This window comes from Ptiloglossa arizonensis, chromosome 10 (genome assembly GCF_051014685.1).
Source record: "Ptiloglossa arizonensis isolate GNS036 chromosome 10, iyPtiAriz1_principal, whole genome shotgun sequence".
NCBI lineage: Eukaryota > Metazoa > Arthropoda > Insecta > Hymenoptera > Colletidae > Ptiloglossa > Ptiloglossa arizonensis.
The window spans coordinates 491807-516634 of record NC_135057.1 but is presented as its reverse complement, the minus strand read 5'-3'; positions in this window follow the sequence as shown (position 1 = coordinate 516634).

Sequence of the window (24828 nt, the reverse complement as noted above, 5' to 3'; positions counted from 1 at the left end):
ATACGTTATACGTTATACGTTATACGTTATACTGTATACGTTCTAGGATATGCGTTATACGTTATACGTTATACGTTATACGTTATACGTTATACGTTATACGTTATACGTTATACGTTATACGTTATACGTCATTCGTTAGACGTTATACATTATACGTTGTCCGTTATACGTTATACGATATAAGTTATACGTTATACGTTATACGTTATACGTTATACGTTATACGTTATACGTTATACGTTATACGTTATACGTTATACGTTATACGTTATACGTTATACGTTATACGTTATACGTTATACGTTATACGTTATACGTTATACGTTATACGTTATACGTTATACGTTATACGTTATACGTTATACGTTATACGTTATACGTTATACGTTATACGTTATACGTTATACGTTATACGTTATACGTTATACGTTATACGTTATATGTTATACGTTATACGGCATACGTTGTAGGATTTGCGTTATACATTATGCGTTATACGTTATACGTTATACGTTATACGTTATACGTTATACGTTATACGTTATACGTTATACGTTATACGTTATACGTTATACGTTATACCTTATACGTTATACGTTATACGTTATACGTTATACGTTATACGTTATACGTTATACGTTATACGTTATACGTTATACGTTATACGTTATACGTTATACGTTATACGTTATACGTTATACGTTATACGTTATACGTTATACGTTATACGTTATACGGCAAACGTTTTAGGATATGCGTTATACATTATGCGTTATACGTTAAACGTTATACGTTATTCGTTATACATTATACGTTATACTGTATACGTTCTAGGATATGCGCTATACGTTATACGTTACACGTTGTACGTTGTACGTTACAAGTTATACGATATAAGTTATACGTTATACGTCATTCGTTATACGTTATACATTATACGTTGTCCGTTATACGTTAGACAATATACGTTATACGTTATACGTCATTCGTTATACGTTATACATTATACGTTATACGTTATACGTTATACGATATACGTTTAACGTTATACGTTATACGTTATACGTTACACGTTATACGTTATACGTTTTACGTTATACGTTATACATTATTCGTTATACGTTATACATTATACGTTATATGGTATACGTTCTATGATATGCGTTATACGTTATACGTTATACGTTATACGTTATACGTTATACGTTATACGTTATACGTTATACGTTATACGTTATACGTTATACGTTATACGTTATACGTTATACGTTATACGTTATACGTTATACGTTATACGTTATACGTTATACGTTATACGTTATACGTTATTATTTATACGTTATACGTTCTACGTTATACGGTATACGTTATACGTTATACGTTATACGTTATACGTTATACGTTTTACGTTATACGTTGTACGTTATACGTTATACGTTATACGTTACACCTTATACGTTATAGGTTATACGTTATACGTTATACGGCACACGTTTTAGGATATGCGTTACACATTATGCGTTATACGTTATACGTTATACGTTATACGTTATACGTTATACGTTATAGGTTATACGTTATACGTTATACGTTATACGTTATACGTTATACGTTATACGTTATACGTTATACGTTATACGTTCTACGTTATACGTTATACGTTATACGTTATACGTTATACGTTATACGTTATACGTTATACGTTATACGTTATACGTTATACGTTATACGTTATACGTTATACGTTATACGTTATACGTTATACGTTATACGTTATACGGCATACGTTGTAGGATATGCGTTATACATTATGCGTTATACGTTATACGTTATACGTTATACGTTATACGTTATACGTTATACGTTATACGTTATACGTTATACGTTATACGTTATACGTTATACGTTATACGTTATACGTTATACGTTATACGTTATACGTTATACGTTATACGTTATACGTTATACGTTATAAGTTATACGTTATACGTTATACGTTATACGTTATACGTTATACGTTATACGTTATACGTTATACGTTATACGTTATACGTTATACGTTATACGTTATACGTTATACGTTATACGTTATACGTTATACGTTATACGTTATACGTTATACGTTATACGTTATACGTTATACGTTATACGTTATACGTTATACGTTATACGTTATACGTTATACGTTATACGTTATACGTTATACGTTATACGTTATACGTTATACGTTATACGTTATACGTTATACGTTATACGTTATACGTTATACGTTATACGTTATACGTTATACGTTATACGTTATACGTTATACGTTATACGTTATACGTTATACGTTATACGTTATACGTTATACGTTATACGTTATACGTTATACGTTATACGTTATACGTTATACCTTATACGTTATACGTTATACGTTATACGTTATACGTTATACGTTATACGTTATACGTTATACGTTATACGTTATACGTTATACGTTATACGTTATACGTTATACCTAATACGTTATACGTTATACGTTATACGTTATACGTTATACCTAATACGTTATACGTTATACGTTATACGTTATACGTTATACGTTATACGTTATACGTTATACGTTATACGTTATACGTTATACGTTATACGTTATACGTTATACGTTATACGTTATACGTTATACGTTATACGTTATACGTTATACGTTATACGTTATACGTTATACGTTATACGTTATACGTTATACGTTATACGTTATACGTTATACGTTATACGTTATACGTTATACGTTATACGTTATACGTTATACGTTATACGTTATACGTTATACGTTATACGTTATACGTTATACGTTATACGTTATACGTTATACGTTATACGTTATACGTTATACGTTATACGTTATACGTTATACGTTATACGTTATACGTTATACGTTATACGTTATACGTTATACGTTATACGTTATACGTAACACGTTATACGTTATAGGTTATGCGTTATACGTTATACGGCATACGTTTTAGGATATGCGTTATACATTATGCGTTATACGTTATACGTTATACGTTATACGTTATACGTTATACGTTATACGTTATACGTTATACGTTATACGTTATACGTTATACGTTATACGTTATACGTTATACGTTCTACGTTATACGTTGTACGTTATACGTTATACGTTAGACGTTAGACGTTATACGTTAGACGTTATACGTTATACGTTATACGTTATACGTTATACGTTATACGTTATACGTTATACGTTATACGTTATACGTTATACGTTATACGTTACACGTTATACGGTATACGTTGTACGTTATACGGTATACGTTCTAGGATATGCGTTATACGTTATATCTTATACGTTAAACGCTATACGTTATACGTTATACGTTATGCGTTGTACGTTATACGGCATACGTTATACCTTATACGTTATACGTTATACGTTATACGTTATACGTTATACGGCATACATTGTAGGATATGCGTTATACATTATGCGTTATGCGATATATGTTATACGTTATTCGTTATACATTATACGTTATACTGTATACGTTCTAGGATATGCGTTATACGTTATACGTTATACGTTATACGTTATACGTTATACGTTATACCTTATACGTTATACATTATACGTTATACGTTATACGTTATACGTTATACGTTATATGATAAACGTTATGCGTTATACGTTATACGTTATACGGTATACGTTGTACGTTATACGTTATACGTTATACGTTATACGTTATACGTTATACGTTATACGTTATACGTTATACGTTATACGTTATACGTTATACGTTATACGTTATACGTTATACGTTATACGTTATACGTTATACGTTATACGTTATACGTTATACGTTATACGTTATACGTTATACGTTATTCGTTATACATTGTACGTTATGCGTTATACGTTATACGTTTTACGTTATACGTTATACGTTATACGTTATACGTTATACGTTATACGTTATACGTTATACGTTATACGTTATACGTTATACGTTATACGTTATACGTTATACGTTGTACGTTATACGTTATACGTTATACGTTATACTGTATACGTTCTAGGATATGCGTTATACGTTATACGTTATACGTTATACGTTATACGTTATACGTTATACGTTATACGTTATACGTTATACGTTATACCTTATACGTTATACATTATACGTTATACGTTATACGTTATACGTTATACGTTATATGATATACGTTATGCGTTATACGTTATACGTTACACGTTATACGGTATACGTTGTACGTTATACGGTATACGTTCTAGGATATGCGTTATACGTTATATCTTATACGTTAAACGCTATACGTTATACGTTATACGTTATGCGTTGTACGTTATACGGCATACGTTATACCTTATACGTTATACGTTATACGTTTTACGTTATACGTTATACGTTATACGTTATACGTTATACGTTATACGTTATACGTTATACGTTATACGTTATACGTTATACGTTATACGTTATACGTTATACGTTATACGTTATACGTTATACGTTATACGGTATTATTTATACGTTATACGTTCTACGTTATACGGTATACGTTATACGTTATACGTTATACGTTATACGTTTTACGTTATACGTTGTACGTTATACGTTATACGTTATACGTTACACCTTATACGTTATAGGTTATACGTTATACGTTATACGGCACACGTTTTAGGATATGCGTTACACATTATGCGTTATACGTTATACGTTATACGTTATACGTTATACGTTATACGTTATACGTTATAGGTTATACGTTATACGTTATACGTTATACGTTATACGTTATACGTTATACGTTATACGTTATACGTTATAGGTTATACGTTATACGTTATACGTTATACGTTATACGTTATACGTTATACGTTATACGTTATACGTTATACGTTATACGTTATACGTTATACGTTATACGTTATACGTTATACGTTATACGTTATACGTTATACGTTATACGTTATACGTTATACGTTATACGTTATACGTTATACGTTATACGTTATACGTTATACGTTATACGTTATACGTTATACGTTATACGTTATACGTTATACGTTATACGTTATACGTTATACGTTATACGTTATACGTTATACGTTATACGTTATACGTTATACGTTATACGTTATACGTTATACGTTATACGTTATACGTTATACGTTATACGTTATACGTTATACGTTATACGTTATACGTTATACGTTATACGTTATACGTTATACGTTATACGTTATACGTTATACGTTATACGTTATACGTTATACGTTATACGTTATACGTTATACGTTATACGTTATACGTTATACGTTATACGTTATACGTTATACGTTATACGTTATACGTTATACGTTATACGTTATACGTTATACGTTATACGTTATACGTTATACGTTATACGTTATACGTTATACGTTATACGTTATACGTTATACGTTATACGTTATACGTTATACGTTATACGTTATACGTTATACGTTATACGTTATACGTTATACGTTATACGTTATACGTTATACGTTATACGTTATACGTTATACGTTATACGTTATACGTTATACGTTATACGTTATACGTTATACGTTATACGTTATACGTTATACGTTATACGTTATACGTTATACGTTATACGTTATACGTTATACGTTATACGTTATACGTTATACGTTATACGTTATACGTTATACGTTATACGTTATACGTTATACGTTATACGTTATACGTTATACGTTATACGTTATACGTTATACGTTATACGTTATACGTTATACGTTATACGTTATACGTTATACGTTATACGTTATACGTTATACGTTATACGTTATACGTTATACGTTATACGTTATACGTTATACGTTATACGTTATACGTTATACGTTATACGTTATACGTTATACGTTATACGTTATACGTTATACGTTATACGTTATACGTTATACGTTATACGTTATACGTTATACGTTATACGTTATACGTTATACGTTATACGTTATACGTTATACGTTATACGTTATACGTTATACGTTATACGTTATACGTTATACGTTATACGTTATACGTTATACGTTATACGTTATACGTTATACGTTATACGTTATACGTTATACGTTATACGTTATAGGTTATACGTTATACGTTATACGTTATACGTTATAGGTTATACGTTATACGTTATACGTTATACGTTATACGTTATACGTTATACGTTATACGTTATACGTTATACGTTATACGTTATACGTTATACGTTATACGTTATACGTTATACGTTATACGTTATACGTTATACGTTATACGTTATACGTTATACGTTATACGTTATACGTTATAAGTTATACGTTATACGTTATACGTTATACGTTATACGTTATACGTTATACGTTATACGTTATACGTTATACGTTATACGTTATACGTAATACGTTATACGTTATACGTTATACGTAACACGTTATACGTTATAGGTTATACGTTATACGTTATACGGCACACGTTTAGGATATGCGTTATACATTATGCGTTATACGTTATACGTTATACGTTATACGTTATACGTTATACGTTATACGTTATACGTTATACGTTATACGTTATACGTTATACGTTATACGTTATACGTTATACGTTATACGTTATACGTTCTACGTTATACGTTGTACGTTATACGTTATAAGTTAGACGTTAGACGTTATACGTTAGACGTTATACGTTATACGTTATACGTTATACGTTATACGTTATACGTTATACGTTATACGTTATACGTTATACGTTATACGTTATACGTTACACGTTATACGGTATACGTTGTACGTTATACGGTATACGTTCTAGGATATGCGTTATACGTTATATCTTATACGTTAAACGCTATACGTTATACGTTATACGTTATGCGTTGTACGTTATACGGCATACGTTATACCTTATACGGTATACGTTGTACGTTATGCGGTATACGTTCTAGGATATGCGTTATACGTTATACCTTATACGTTAAACGCTATACGTTATACGTTATACGTTATGCGTTGTACGTTATACGTTATACGTTATACGTTATACGTTATACGTTATACGTTATACGTTATACGTTATACGTTATACGTTATACGTTATACGTTATACGTTATACGTTATACGTTATTCGTTATACATTGTACGTTATGCGTTATACGTTATACGTTATACGTTATACGGCATACAATATGCGTTATGCGTTATATGTTATACGTTATTCGTTATACATTATACGTTATACTGTATACGTTCTAGGATATGCGTTATACGTTATACGTTATACGTTATACGTTATACGTTATACGTTATACCTTATACGTTATACATTATACGTTATACGTTATACGTTATACGTTATACGTTATACGTTATACGTTATACGTTATACGTTATACGTTATATGATAAACGTTATGCGTTATACGTTATACGTTATACGGTATACGTTGTACGTTATACGTTATACGTTATACGTTATGCGTTATAAGTTATACGTTATACGTTATACGTTATACGTTATACGTTATACGTTATACGTTATACGTTATACGTTATACGTTATACGTTATACGTTATACGTTATACGTTATACGTTATACGTTATACGTTATACGTTATACGTTATACGTTATACGTTATACGTTATACGTTATACGTTATACGTTATACGTTATACGTTATACGTTATACGTTATACGTTATACGTTATACGTTATACGTTATACGTTATTCGTTATACATTGTACGTTATGCGTTATACGTTATACGTTTTACGTTATACGTTATACGTTATACGTTATACGTTATACGTTATACGTTATACGTTATACGTTATACGTTATACGTTATACGTTATACGTTATACGTTATACGTTATACGTTATACGTTATACTGTATACGTTCTAGGATATGCGTTATACGTTATACGTTATACGTTATACGTTATACGTTATACGTTATACGTTATACGTTATACGTTATACGTTATACCTTATACGTTATACATTATACGTTATACGTCATACGTTATACGTTATACGTTATATGATATACGTTATGCGTTATACGTTATACGTTACACGTTATACGGTATACGTTGTACGTTATACGGTATACGTTCTAGGATATGCGTTATACGTTATATCTTATACGTTAAACGCTATACGTTATACGTTATACGTTATGCGTTGTACGTTATACGGCATACGTTATACCTTATACGTTATACGTTATACGTTTTACGTTATACGTTATACGTTATACGTTATACGTTATACGTTATACGTTATACGTTATACGTTATACGTTATACGTTATACGTTATACGTTATACGTTATACGTTATACGTTATACGTTATACGTTATACGTTATACGTTATACGTTATACGTTATACGTTATACGTTATACGTTATACGTTATACGTTATACGTTATACGTTATACGTTCTACGTTATACGTTATACGTTATACGTTATACGTTATACGTTATACGTTATACGTTATTCGTTAAACATTGTACGTTATGCGTTATACGTTATACGTTTTACGTTATACGTTATACGTTATACGTTATACGTTATACGTTATACGTTATACGTTATACGTTATACGTTATACGTTATACGTTATACGTTATACGTTATACGTTATACGTTATACTGTATACGTTCTAGGATATGCGTTATACGTTATACGTTATACGTTATACGTTATACGTTATACGTTATACGTTATACGTTATACGTTATACCTTATACGTTATACATTATACGTTATACGTTATACGTTATACGTTATACGTTATATGATATACGTTATGCGTTATACGTTATACGTTACACGTTATACGGTATACGTTGTACGTTATACGGTATACGTTCTAGGATATGCGTTATACGTTATATCTTATACGTTAAACGCTATACGTTATACGTTATACGTTATGCGTTGTACGTTATACGTTATACGTTATACGTTATACGTTATACGTTATACGTTATACGTTATACGTTATACGTTATACGTTATACGTTATACGTTATACGTTATACGTTATACGTTATACGTTATACGTTATACGTTATACGTTATACGTTATACGTTATACGTTATACGTTATACGTTATACGTTATACGTTATACGTTATACGTTATACGTTATACGTTATACGTTATACGTTATACGTTATACGTTATACGTTATACGTTATACGTTATACGTTATACGTTATACGTTATACGTTATACGTTATACGTTATACGTTATACGTTATACGTTATACGTTATACGTTATACGTTATACGTTATACGTTATACGTTATACGTTATACGTTATACGTTATACGTTATACGTTATACGTTATACGTTATACGTTATACGTTATACGTTATACGTTATACGTTATACGTTATACGTTATACGTTATACGTTATACGTTATACGTTATACGTTATACGTTATACGTTATACGTTATACGTTATACGTTATAGGTTATACGTTATACGTTATACGTTATACGTTATACGTTATACGTTATACGTTATACGTTATACGTTATACGTTATACGTTATACGTTATACGTTATACGTTATACGTTATACGTTATACGTTATACGTTATACGTTATACGTTATACGTTATACGTTATACGTTATACGTTATACGTTATACGTTATACGTTATACGTTATACGTTATACGTTATACGTTATACGTTATACGTTATACGTTATACGTTATACGTTATACGTTATACGTTATACGTTATACGTTATACGTTATACGTTATACGTTATACGTTATACGTTATACGTTATACGTTATACGTTATACGTTATACGTTATACGTTATACGTTATACGTTATACGTTATACGTTATACGTTATACGTTATACGTTATACGTTATACGTAACACGTTATACGTTATACGTTATAGGTTATACGTTATACGTTATACGGCACACGTTTAGGTTATGCGTTATACATTATGCGTTATACGTTATACGTTATACGTTATACGTTATACGTTATACGTTATACGTTATACGTTATACGTTATACGTTATACGTTATACGTTATACGTTATACGTTCTACGTTATACGTTGTACGTTATACGTTATACGTTAGACGTTAGACGTTATACGTTAGACGTTATACGTTATACGTTATACGTTATACGTTATACGTTATACGTTATACGTTATACGTTATACGTTATACGTTATACGTTATACGTTATACGTTACACGTTATACGGTATACGTTGTACGTTATACGGTATACGTTCTAGGATATGCGTTATACGTTATATCTTATACGTTAAACGCTATACGTTATACGTTATACGTTATGCGTTGTACGTTATACGGCATACGTTATACCTTATACGTTATACGTTATACGTTATACGTTATACGTTATACGTTATGCGTTGTACGTTATACGGCATACGTTATACCTTATACGTTATACGTTATACGTTATACGTTATACGTTATACGGCATACATTGTAGGATATGCGTTATACATTATGCGTTATGCGTTATATGTTATACGTTATTCGTTATACATTATACGTTATACTGTATACGTTCTAGGATATGCGTTATACGTTATACGTTATACGTTATACGTTATACGTTATACGTTATACCTTATACGTTATACATTATACGTTATACGTTATACGTTATACGTTATACGTTATACGTTATATGATAAACGTTATGCGTTATACGTTATACGTTATACGTTATACGTTGTACGTTATACGTTATACGTTATACGTTATACGTTATAAGTTATACGTTATACGTTATACGTTATACGTTATACGTTATACGTTATACGTTATACGTTATACGTTATACGTTATACGGTATACGTTAAACGTTATACGTTATACGTTATACGTTATACGTTATACGTTATACGTTATACGTTATACGTTATACGTTATACGTTATACGTTATACGTTATACGTTATACGTTATACGTTATACGTTATACGTTATTCGTTATACATTGTACGTTATGCGTTATACGTTATACGTTTTACGTTATACGTTATACGTTATACGTTATACGTTATACGTTATACGTTATACGTTATACGTTATACGTTATACGTTATACGTTATACGTTACACGTTATACGGTATACGTTGTACGTTATACGGTATACGTTCTAGGATATGCGTTATACGTTATATCTTATACGTTAAACGCTATACGTTATACGTTATACGTTATGCGTTGTACGTTATACGGCATACGTTATACCTTATACGGTATACGTTGTACGTTATACGGTATACGTTCTAGGATATGCGTTATACGTTATATCTTATACGTTAAACGCTATACGTTATACGTTATACGTTATGCGTTGTACGTTATACGTTATACGTTATACGTTATACGTTATACGTTATACGTTATACGTTATACGTTATACGTTATACGTTATACGTTATACGTTATACGTTATACGTTATTCGTTATACATTGTACGTTATGCGTTATACGTTATACGTTATACGTTATACGGCATACATTGTAGGATATGCGTTATACAATATGCGTTATGCGTTATATGTTATACGTTATTCGTTATACATTATACGTTATACTGTATACGTTCTAGGATATGCGTTATACGTTATACGTTATACGTTATACGTTATACGTTATACGTTATACCTTATACGTTATACATTATACGTTATACGTTATACGTTATACGTTATACGTTATACGTTATATGATAAACGTTATGCGTTATACGTTATACGTTATACGGTATACGTTGTACGTTATACGTTATACGTTATACGTTATGCGTTATAAGTTATACGTTATACGTTATACGTTATACGTTATACGTTATACGTTATACGTTATACGTTATACGTTATACGTTATACGTTATACGTTATACGTTATACGTTATACGTTATACGTTATACGTTATACGTTATACGTTATACGTTATACGTTATACGTTATACGTTATACGTTATACGTTATACGTTATACGTTATACGTTATACGTTATACGTTATACGTTATACGTTATACGTTATACGTTATACGTTATACGTTATACGTTATACGTTATTCGTTATACATTGTACGTTATGCGTTGTACGTTATGCGTTATACGTTATACGTTTTACGTTATACGTTATACGTTATACGTTATACGTTATACGTTATACGTTATACGTTATACGTTATACGTTATACGTTATACGTTATACGTTATACGTTATACGTTATACGTTATACGTTATACGTTATACGTTATACGTTATACGTTATACGTTATACGTTATACGTTATACGTTATACGTTATACGTTATACGTTATACCTTATACGTTATACATTATACGTTATACGTTATACGTTATACGTTATACGTTATATGATATACGTTATGCGTTATACGTTATACGTTACACGTTATACGGTATACGTTGTACGTTATACGGTATACGTTCTAGGATATGCGTTATACGTTATATCTTATACGTTAAACGCTATACGTTATACGTTATACGTTATGCGTTGTACGTTATACGGCATACGTTATACCTTATACGTTATACGTTATACGTTTTACGTTATACGTTATACGTTATACGTTATACGTTATACGTTATACGTTATACGTTATACGTTATACGTTATACGTTATACGTTATACGTTATACGTTATACGTTATACGTTATACGTTATACGTTATACGTTATACGTTATACGTTATACGTTATACGTTATACGTTATACGTTATACGTTATACGTTATACGTTATACGTTATACGTTATACGTTATACGTTATACGTTATACGTTATACGTTATACGTTATACGTTATACGTTATACGTTATACGTTATACGTTATACGTTATACGTTATACGTTATACGTTATACGTTCTACGTTATACGTTATACGTTATACGTTATAGGTTATACGTTATACGTTATACGTTATACGTTATACGTTATACGTTGTACGTTATACGTTGTACGTTATACGTTATACGTTGTACGTTATACGTTATACGTTATACGTTATACGTTATACGTTATACGTTATACGTTATACGTTATACGTTATACGTTATACGTTATACCTTATACGTTATACGTTATACGTTATACGTTATACGTTATACGTTATACGTTATACGTTATACGTTATACGTTATACGTTATACGTTATACGTTATACGTTATACGTTATACGTTATACGTTATACGTTATACGTTATACGTTATACGTTATACGTTATACGTTATACGTTATACGTTATACGTTATACGTTATACGTTATACGTTATACGTTATACGTTATACGTTATACGTTATACGTTATACGTTATACGTTATACGTTATACGTTATACGTTATACGTTATACGTTATACGTTATACGTTATACGTTATACGTTATACGTTATACGTTATACGTTATACGTTATACGTTATACGTTATACGTTATACGTTATACGTTATACGTTATACGTTATACGTTATACGTTATACGTTATACGTTATACGTTATACGTTATACGTTATACGTTATACGTTATAAGTTATACGTTATACGTTATACGTTATACGTTATACGTTATACGTTATACGTTATACGTTATACGTTATACGTTATACGTAACACGTTATACGTTATACGTTATAGGTTATACGTTATACGTTATACGGCACACGTTTAGGTTATGCGTTATACATTATGCGTTATACGTTATACGTTATACGTTATACGTTATACGTTATACGTTATACGTTATACGTTATACGTTATACGTTATACGTTATACGTTATACGTTCTACGTTATACGTTGTACGTTATACGTTATACGTTAGACGTTAGACGTTATACGTTAGACGTTATACGTTATACGTTATACGTTATACGTTATACGTTATACGTTATACGTTATACGTTATACGTTATACGTTATACGTTATACGTTACACGTTATACGGTATACGTTGTACGTTATACGGTATACGTTCTAGGATATGCGTTATACGTTATATCTTATACGTTAAACGCTATACGTTATACGTTATACGTTATGCGTTGTACGTTATACGGCATACGTTATACCTTATACGTTATACGTTATACGTTATACGTTATACGTTATACGGCATACATTGTAGGATATGCGTTATACATTATGCGTTATGCGTTATATGTTATACGTTATTCGTTATACATTATACGTTACACTGTATACGTTCTAGGATATGCGTTATACGTTATACGTTATACGTTATACGTTATACGTTATACGTTATACCTTATACGTTATACATTATACGTTATACGTTATACGTTATACGTTATACGTTATACGTTATATGATAAACGTTATGCGTTATACGTTATACGTTATACGTTATACGTTGTACGTTATACGTTATACGTTATACGTTATACGTTATAAGTTATACGTTATACGTTATACGTTATACGTTATACGTTATACGTTATACGTTATACGTTATACGTTATACGTTATACGTTATACGGTATACGTTAAACGTTATACGTTATACGTTATACGTTATACGTTATACGTTATACGTTATACGTTATACGTTATACGTTATACGTTATACGTTATACGTTATACGTTATACGTTATACGTTATACGTTATACGTTATACGTTATACGTTATTCGTTATACATTGTACGTTATGCGTTATACGTTATACGTTTTACGTTATACGTTATACGTTATACGTTATACGTTATACGTTATACGTTATACGTTATACGTTATACGTTATACGTTATACGTTATACGTTATACGTTATACGTTATACGTTATACGTTATACGTTATACGTTATACGTTATACGTTATACGTTATACGTTATACGTTATACGTTATACGTTATACGCTATACGTTATACGTTATACGTTATACGTTATACGTTATACGTTATACGTTATACGTTATACGTTATACGTTATTCGTTATACATTGTACGTTATGCGTTATACGTTATACGTTTTACGTTATACGTTATACGTTATACGTTATACGTTATACGTTATACGTTATACGTTATACGTTATACGTTATACGTTATACGTTAAACGTTATACGTTATACGTTATACTGTATACGTTCTAGGATATGCGTTATACGTTATACGTTATACGTTATACGTTATACGTTATACGTTATACGTTATACCTTATACGTTATACATTATACGTTATACGTTATACGTTATACGTTATACGTTATATGATATACGTTATGCGTTATACGTTATACGTTACACGTTATACGGTATACGTTGTACGTTATACGGTATACGTTCTAGGATATGCGTTATACGTTATATCTTATACGTTAAACGCTATACGTTATACGTTATACGTTATGCGTTGTACGTTATACGGCATACGTTATACCTTATACGTTATACGTTATACGTTTTACGTTATACGTTATACGTTATACGTTATACGTTATACGTTATACGTTATACGTTATACGTTATACGTTATACGTTATACGTTATACGTTATACGTTATACGTTATACGTTATACGTTATACGTTATACGTTATACGTTATACGTTATACGTTATACGTTATACGTTATACTGTATACGTTCTAGGATATGCGTTATACGTTATACGTTATACGTTATACGTTACACGTTATACGTTATACGTTATACGTTATACGTTATACGTTATACGTTATACGTTATACGTTATACGTTATACGTTATACGTTATACGTCATACGTTATACGTTATACGTTATACGTTATACGTTATACGTTATACGTTATACGTTATACGTTATACGTTATACGTTATACGTTATACGTTATACGTTATACGTTATACGTTACACGTTATACGTTATACGTTATACGTTATACGTTATACGTTATACGTTATACGTTCTACGATATACGTTATAAGTTATACGTTATACGTTATACGGCAAACGTTTTAGGATATGCGTTATACATTATGCGTTATACGTTAAACATTATACGTTATTCGTTATACATTATGCGTTATACTGTATACGTTCTAGGATATGCGCTATACGTTATACGTTACACGTTGTACGTTGTACGTTACAAGTTATACGATATAAGTTATACGTTATACGTCATTCGTTATACGTTATACATTATACGTTGTCCGTTATACGTTAGACAATATACGTTATACGTTATACGTCATTCGTTATACGTTATACATTATACGTTATACGTTATACGTTATACGATATACGTTTAACGTTATACGTTATACGTTATACGTTATACGTTACACGTTATACGTTATACGCTTTACGTTATACGTTATACATTATTCGTTATACGTTATACATTATACGTAATACGGTATACGTTCTATGATATGCGTTATACGTTATACGTTATACGTTATACGTTATACGTTATACGTTATACGTTGTACGTTATGCGTTATACGTTATACGTTATACGTTATACGTCATACGTTATACGTTATACGTTATACGTTATACGTTATACGTTCTACGTTATACGTTATACGTTATACGTCATTCGTTAGACGTTATACATTATACGTTGTCAGTTATACGTTATACGGTATACGTTAAACGTTATACGTTATACGTTATACGTTATACGTTATACGTTATACGTTATACGTTATACGTTATACGTTATACGTTATACGTTATACGTTATACGTTATACGTTATACGTTATTCGTTATACATTGTACGTTATGCGTTATACGTTATACGTTTTACGTTATACGTTATACGTTATACGTTATACGTTATACGTTATACGTTATACGTTATACGTTATACGTTATACGTTATACGTTATACGTTATACGTTATACGTTATACGTTATACGTTATACGTTATACGTTATACGTTATACTGTATACGTTCTAGGATATGCGTTATACGTTATACGTTATACGTTATACGTTATACGTTATACGTTATACGTTATACCTTATACGTTATACATTATACGTTATACGTTATACGTTATACGTTATACGTTATACGTTATATGATATACGTTATGCGTTATACGTTATACGTTACACGTTATACGGTATACGTTGTACGTTATACGGTATACGTTCTAGGATATGCGTTATACGTTATATCTTATACGTTAAACGCTATACGGTATACGTTATACGTTATGCGTTGTACGTTATACGGCATACGTTATACCTTATACGTTATACGTTATACGTTTTACGTTATACGTTATACGTTATACGTTATACGTTATACGTTATACGTTATACGTTATACGTTATACGTTATACGTTATACGTTATACGTTATACGTTATACGTTATACGTTATACGTTATACGTTATACTGTATACGTTCTAGGATATGCGTTATACGTTATACGTTATACGTTATACGTTATACGTTATACGTTATACGTTATACCTTATACGTTATACATTATACGTTATACGTTATACGTTATACGGCATACATTGTAGGATATGCGTTATACATTATGCGTTATGCGTTATATGTTATACGTTATTCGTTATACATTATACGTTATACTGTATACGTTCTAGGATATGCGTTATACGTTATACGTTATACGTTATACGTTATACGTTATACGTTATACCTTATACGTTATACATTATACGTTATACGTTATACGTTATACGTTATACGTTATACGTTATACGTTATACGTTATACGTTATACGCTATACGTTATACGTTATACGTTATACGTTATACCTTATACGTTATACATTATACGTTATACGTTATACGTTATACGTTATACGTTATACGTTATACGTTATACGTTATACGTTATACGCTATACGTTATACGTTATACGTTATACGTTATACGTTATACGTTATACGTTATACGTTATACGTTATACGTTATTCGTTATACATTGTACGTTATGCGTTATACGTTATACGTTTTACGTTATACGTTATACATTATACGTTGTCCGTTATACGTTAGACAATATACGTTATACGTTATACGTCATTCGTTATACGTTATACATTATACGTTATACGTTACACGTTATACGTTATACGCTTTACGTTATACGTTATACATTATTCGTTATACGTTATACATTATACGTAATACGGTATACGTTCTATGATATGCGTTATACGTTATACGTTATACGTTATACGTTATACGTTATACGTTATACGTTATACGTTATACGTTATACGTTATACGTTATACGTTATACGTTATACGTTATACGTTATACGTTATTATTTATACGTTATACGTTCTACGTTATACGGTATACGTTATACGTTATACGTTATACGTTATACGTTATACGTTATACGTTATACGTTATACGTTATACGTTATACGTTATACGTTATACGTTATACGTTATACGTTATTATTTATACGTTATACGTTCTACGTTATACGGTATACGTTATACGTTATACGTTATACGTTATACGTTTTACGTTATACGTTGTACGTTATACGTTATACGTTATACGTTACACCTTATACGTTATAGGTTATACGTTATACGTTATACGGCACACGTTTTAGGATATGCGTTACACATTATGCGTTATACGTTATACGTTATACGTTATACGTTATACGTTATACGTTATAGGTTACACGTTATACGTTATACGTTATACGTGATAGGTTATACGTTATACGTTATACGTTATACGTTATACGTTATACGTTATACGTTCTACGTTATACGTTATACGTTATACGTTATAGGTTATACGTTATACGTTATACGTTATACGTTATACGTTATACGTTATACGTTATACGTTATACGTTATACGTTATACGTTATACGTTATACGTTATACGTTATACGTTATACGTTATACGTTATACGTTATACGTTATACGTTATACGTTATACGTTATACGTTATACGTTATACGTTATACGTTATACGTTATACGTTATACGTTATACGTTATACGTTATACGTTATACGTTATACGTTATACGTTATACGTTATACGTTATACGTTATACGTTATACGTTATACGTTATACGTTATACGTTATACGTTATACGTTATACGTTATACGTTATACGTTATACGTTATACGTTATACGTTATACGTTATACGTTATACGTTATACCTTATACGTTATACATTATACGTTATACGTTATACGTTATACGTTATACGTTATATGATATACGTTATGCGTTATACGTTATACGTTACACGTTATACGGTATACGTTGTACGTTATACGGTATACGTTCTAGGATATGCGTTATACGTTATATCTTATACGTTAAACGCTATACGTTATACGTTATACGTTATGCGTTGTACGTTATACGGCATACGTTATACCTTATACGTTATACGTTATACGTTTTACGTTATACGTTATACGTTATACGTTATACGTTATACGTTATACGTTATACGTTATACGTTATACGTTATACGTTATACGTTATACGTTATACGTTATACGTTATACGTTATACGTTATACGTTATACGTTATACGTTATACGTTATACGTTATACGTTATACTGTATACGTTCTAGGATATGCGTTATACGTTATACGTTATACGTTATACGTTACACGTTATACGTTATACGTTATACGTTATACGTTATACGTTATACGTTATACGTTATACGTTATACGTTATACGTTATACGTTATACGTCATACGTTATACGTTATACGTTATACGTTATACGTTATACGTTATACGTTATACGTTATACGTTATACGTTATACGTTATACGTTATACGTTATACGTTATACGTTATACGTTACACGTTATACGTTATACGTTATACGTTATACGTTATACGTTATACGTTATACGTTCTACGATATACGTTATAAGTTATACGTTATACGTTATACGGCAAACGTTTTAGGATATGCGTTATACATTATGCGTTATACGTTAAACATTATACGTTATTCGTTATACATTATGCGTTATACTGTATACGTTCTAGGATATGCGCTATACGTTATACGTTACACGTTGTACGTTGTACGTTACAAGTTATACGATATAAGTTATACGTTATACGTCATTCGTTATACGTTATACATTATACGTTGTCCGTTATACGTTAGACAATATACGTTATACGTTATACGTCATTCGTTATACGTTATACATTATACGTTATACGTTATACGTTATACGATATACGTTTAACGTTATACGTTATACGTTATACGTTATACGTTACACGTTATACGTTATACGCTTTACGTTATACGTTATACATTATTCGTTATACGTTATACATTATACGTAATACGGTATACGTTCTATGATATGCGTTATACGTTATACGTTATACGTTATACGTTATACGTTATACGTTATACGTTATACGTTATACGTTATACGTTATACGTTATACGTTATACGTTATACGTTATACGTTATTATTTATACGTTATACGTTCTACGTTATACGGTATACGTTATACGTTATACGTTATACGTTATACGTTTTACGTTATACGTTGTACGTTATACGTTATACGTTATACGTTACACCTTATACGTTATAGGTTATACGTTATACGTTATACGGCACACGTTTTAGGATATGCGTTACACATTATGCGTTATACGTTATACGTTATACGTTATACGTTATACGTTATACGTTATACGTTATACGTTATACGTTATACGTTATACGTTATACGTTATACGTTATACGTTATACGTTATACGTTATACGTTATACGTTATACGTTATACGTTATACGTTATACGTTATACGTTATACGTTATACGTTATACGTTATACGTTATACGTTATACGTTATACGTTATACGTTATACGTTATACGTTATACGTTATACGTTATACGTTATACGTTATACGTTATACGTTATACGTTATACGTTATACGTTATACGTTATACGTAACACGTTATACGTTATACGTTATACGTTATACGTTATACGGCACACGTTTTAGGATATGCGTTATACATTATGCGTTATACGTTATACGTTATACGTTATACGTTATACGTTATACGTTATACGTTATACGTTATACGTTATACGTTATACGTTATACGTTATACGTTCTACGTTATACGTTGTACGTTATACGTTATACGTTAGACGTTAGACGTTATACGTTAGACGTTATACGTTATACGTTATACGTTATACGTTATACGTTATACGTTATACGTTATACGTTATACGTTATACGTTATACGTTATACGTTACACGTTATACGGTATACGTTGTACGTTATACGGTATACGTTCTAGGATATGCGTTATACGTTATATCTTATACGTTAAACGCTATACGTTATACGTTATACGTTATGCGTTGTACGTTATACGGCATACGTTATACCTTATACGTTATATGTTATACGTTATACGTTATACGTTATACGGCATACATTGTAGGATATGCGTTATACATTATGCGTTATGCGTTATATGTTATACGTTATTCGTTATACATTATACGTTATACTGTATACGTTCTAGGATATGCGTTATACGTTATACGTTATACGTTATACGTTATACGTTATACGTTATACCTTATACGTTATACATTATACGTTATACGTTATACGTTATACGTTATACGTTATACGCTATATGATAAACGTTATGCGTTATACGTTATACGTTATACGGTATACGTTGTACGTTATACGTTATACGTTATACGTTATACGTTATAAGTTATACGTTATACGTTATACGTTATACGTTATACGTTATACGTTATACGTTATACGTTATACGTTATACGTTATACGTTATACGTTATACGTTATACGTTATACGTTATACGTTATACGTTATACGTTATACGTTATACGTTATACGTTATACGTTATACGTTATACGTTATACGTTATACGTTATACGTTATACGTTATACGTTATACGTTATACGTTATACGTTATACGTTATACGTTATACGTTATACGTTATACGTTATACGTTATACGTTATACGTTATACGTTATACGTTATTCGCTATACATTGTACGTTATGCGTTATACGTTATACGTTTTACGTTATACGTTATACGTTATACGTTATACGTTATACGTTATACGTTATACGTTATACGTTATACGTTATACGTTATACGTTATACGTTATACGTTATACGTTCTACGTTATACGTTATACGTTATACTGTATACGTTCTAGGATATGCGTTATACGTTATACGTTATACGTTATACGTTATACGTTATACGTTATACGTTATACCTTATACGTTATACATTATACGTTATACGTTATACGTTATACGTTATACGTTATATGATATACGTTATGCGTTATACGTTATACGTTATACGTTATACGTTATACGTTATACGTTATACCTTATACGTTATACATTATACGTTATACGTTATACGATATACGTTATACGTTATATGATATACGTTATGCGTTATACGTTATACGTTATACGGTATACGTTGTACGTTATGCGTTATACGTTATACGTTATACGTTATACGTCATACGTTATACGTTATACGTTATACGTTATACGTTATACGTTCTACGTTATACGTTATACGTTATACGTCATTCGTTAGACGTTATACATTATACGTTGTCAGTTATACGTTATACGGTATACGTTAAACGTTATACGTTATACGTTATACGTTATACGTTATACGTTATACGTTATACGTTATACGTTATACGTTATACGTTATACGTTATACGTTATACGTTATACGTTATACGTTATTCGTTATACATTGTACGTTATGCGTTATACGTTATACGTTTTACGTTATACGTTATACGTTATACGTTATACGTTATACGTTATACGTTATACGTTATACGTTATACGTTATACGTTATACGTTATACGTTATACGTTATACGTTATACGTTATACGTTATACGTTATACGTTATACGTTATACTGTATACGTTCTAGGATATGCGTTATACGTTATACGTTATACGTTATACGTTATACGTTATACGTTATACGTTATACCTTATACGTTATACATTATACGTTATACGTTATACGTTATACGTTATACGTTATACGTTATATGATATACGTTATGCGTTATACGTTATACGTTACACGTTATACGGTATACGTTGTACGTTATACGGTATACGTTCTAGGATATGCGTTATACGTTATATCTTATACGTTAAACGCTATACGGTATACGTTATACGTTATGCGTTGTACGTTATACGGCATACGTTATACCTTATACGTTATACGTTATACGTTTTACGTTATACGTTATACGTTATACGTTATACGTTATACGTTATACGTTATACGTTATACGTTATACGTTATACGTTATACGTTATACGTTATACGTTATACGTTATACGTTATACGTTATACGTTATACGTTATACTGTATACGTTCTAGGATATGCGTTATACGTTATACGTTATACGTTATACGTTATACGTTATACGTTATACGTTATACCTTATACGTTATACATTATACGTTATACGTTATACGTTATACGGCATACATTGTAGGATATGCGTTATACATTATGCGTTATGCGTTATATGTTATACGTTATTCGTTATACATTATACGTTATACTGTATACGTTCTAGGATATGCGTTATACGTTATACGTTATACGTTATACGTTATACGTTATACGTTATACCTTATACGTTATACATTATACGTTATACGTTATACGTTATACGTTATACGTTATACGTTATACGTTATACGTTATACGTTATACGCTATACGTTATACGTTATACGTTATACGTTATACCTTATACGTTATACATTATACGTTATACGTTATACGTTATACGTTATACGTTATACGTTATACGTTATACGTTATACGTTATACGCTATACGTTATACGTTATACGTTATACGTTATACGTTATACGTTATACGTTATACGTTATACGTTATACGTTATTCGTTATACATTGTACGTTATGCGTTATACGTTATACGTTTTACGTTATACGTTATACATTATACGTTGTCCGTTATACGTTAGACAATATACGTTATACGTTATACGTCATTCGTTATACGTTATACATTATACGTTATACGTTACACGTTATACGTTATACGCTTTACGTTATACGTTATACATTATTCGTTATACGTTATACATTATACGTAATACGGTATACGTTCTATGATATGCGTTATACGTTATACGTTATACGTTATACGTTATACGTTATACGTTATACGTTATACGTTATACGTTATACGTTATACGTTATACGTTATACGTTATACGTTATACGTTATTATTTATACGTTATACGTTCTACGTTATACGGTATACGTTATACGTTATACGTTATACGTTATACGTTTTACGTTATACGTTGTACGTTATACGTTATACGTTATACGTTACACCTTATACGTTATAGGTTATACGTTATACGTTATACGGCACACGTTTTAGGATATGCGTTACACATTATGCGTTATACGTTATACGTTATACGTTATACGTTATACGTTATACGTTATAGGTTATACGTTATACGTTATACGTTATACGTTATACGTTATACGTTATACGTTCTACGTTATACGTTATACGTTATACGTTATAGGTTATACGTTAT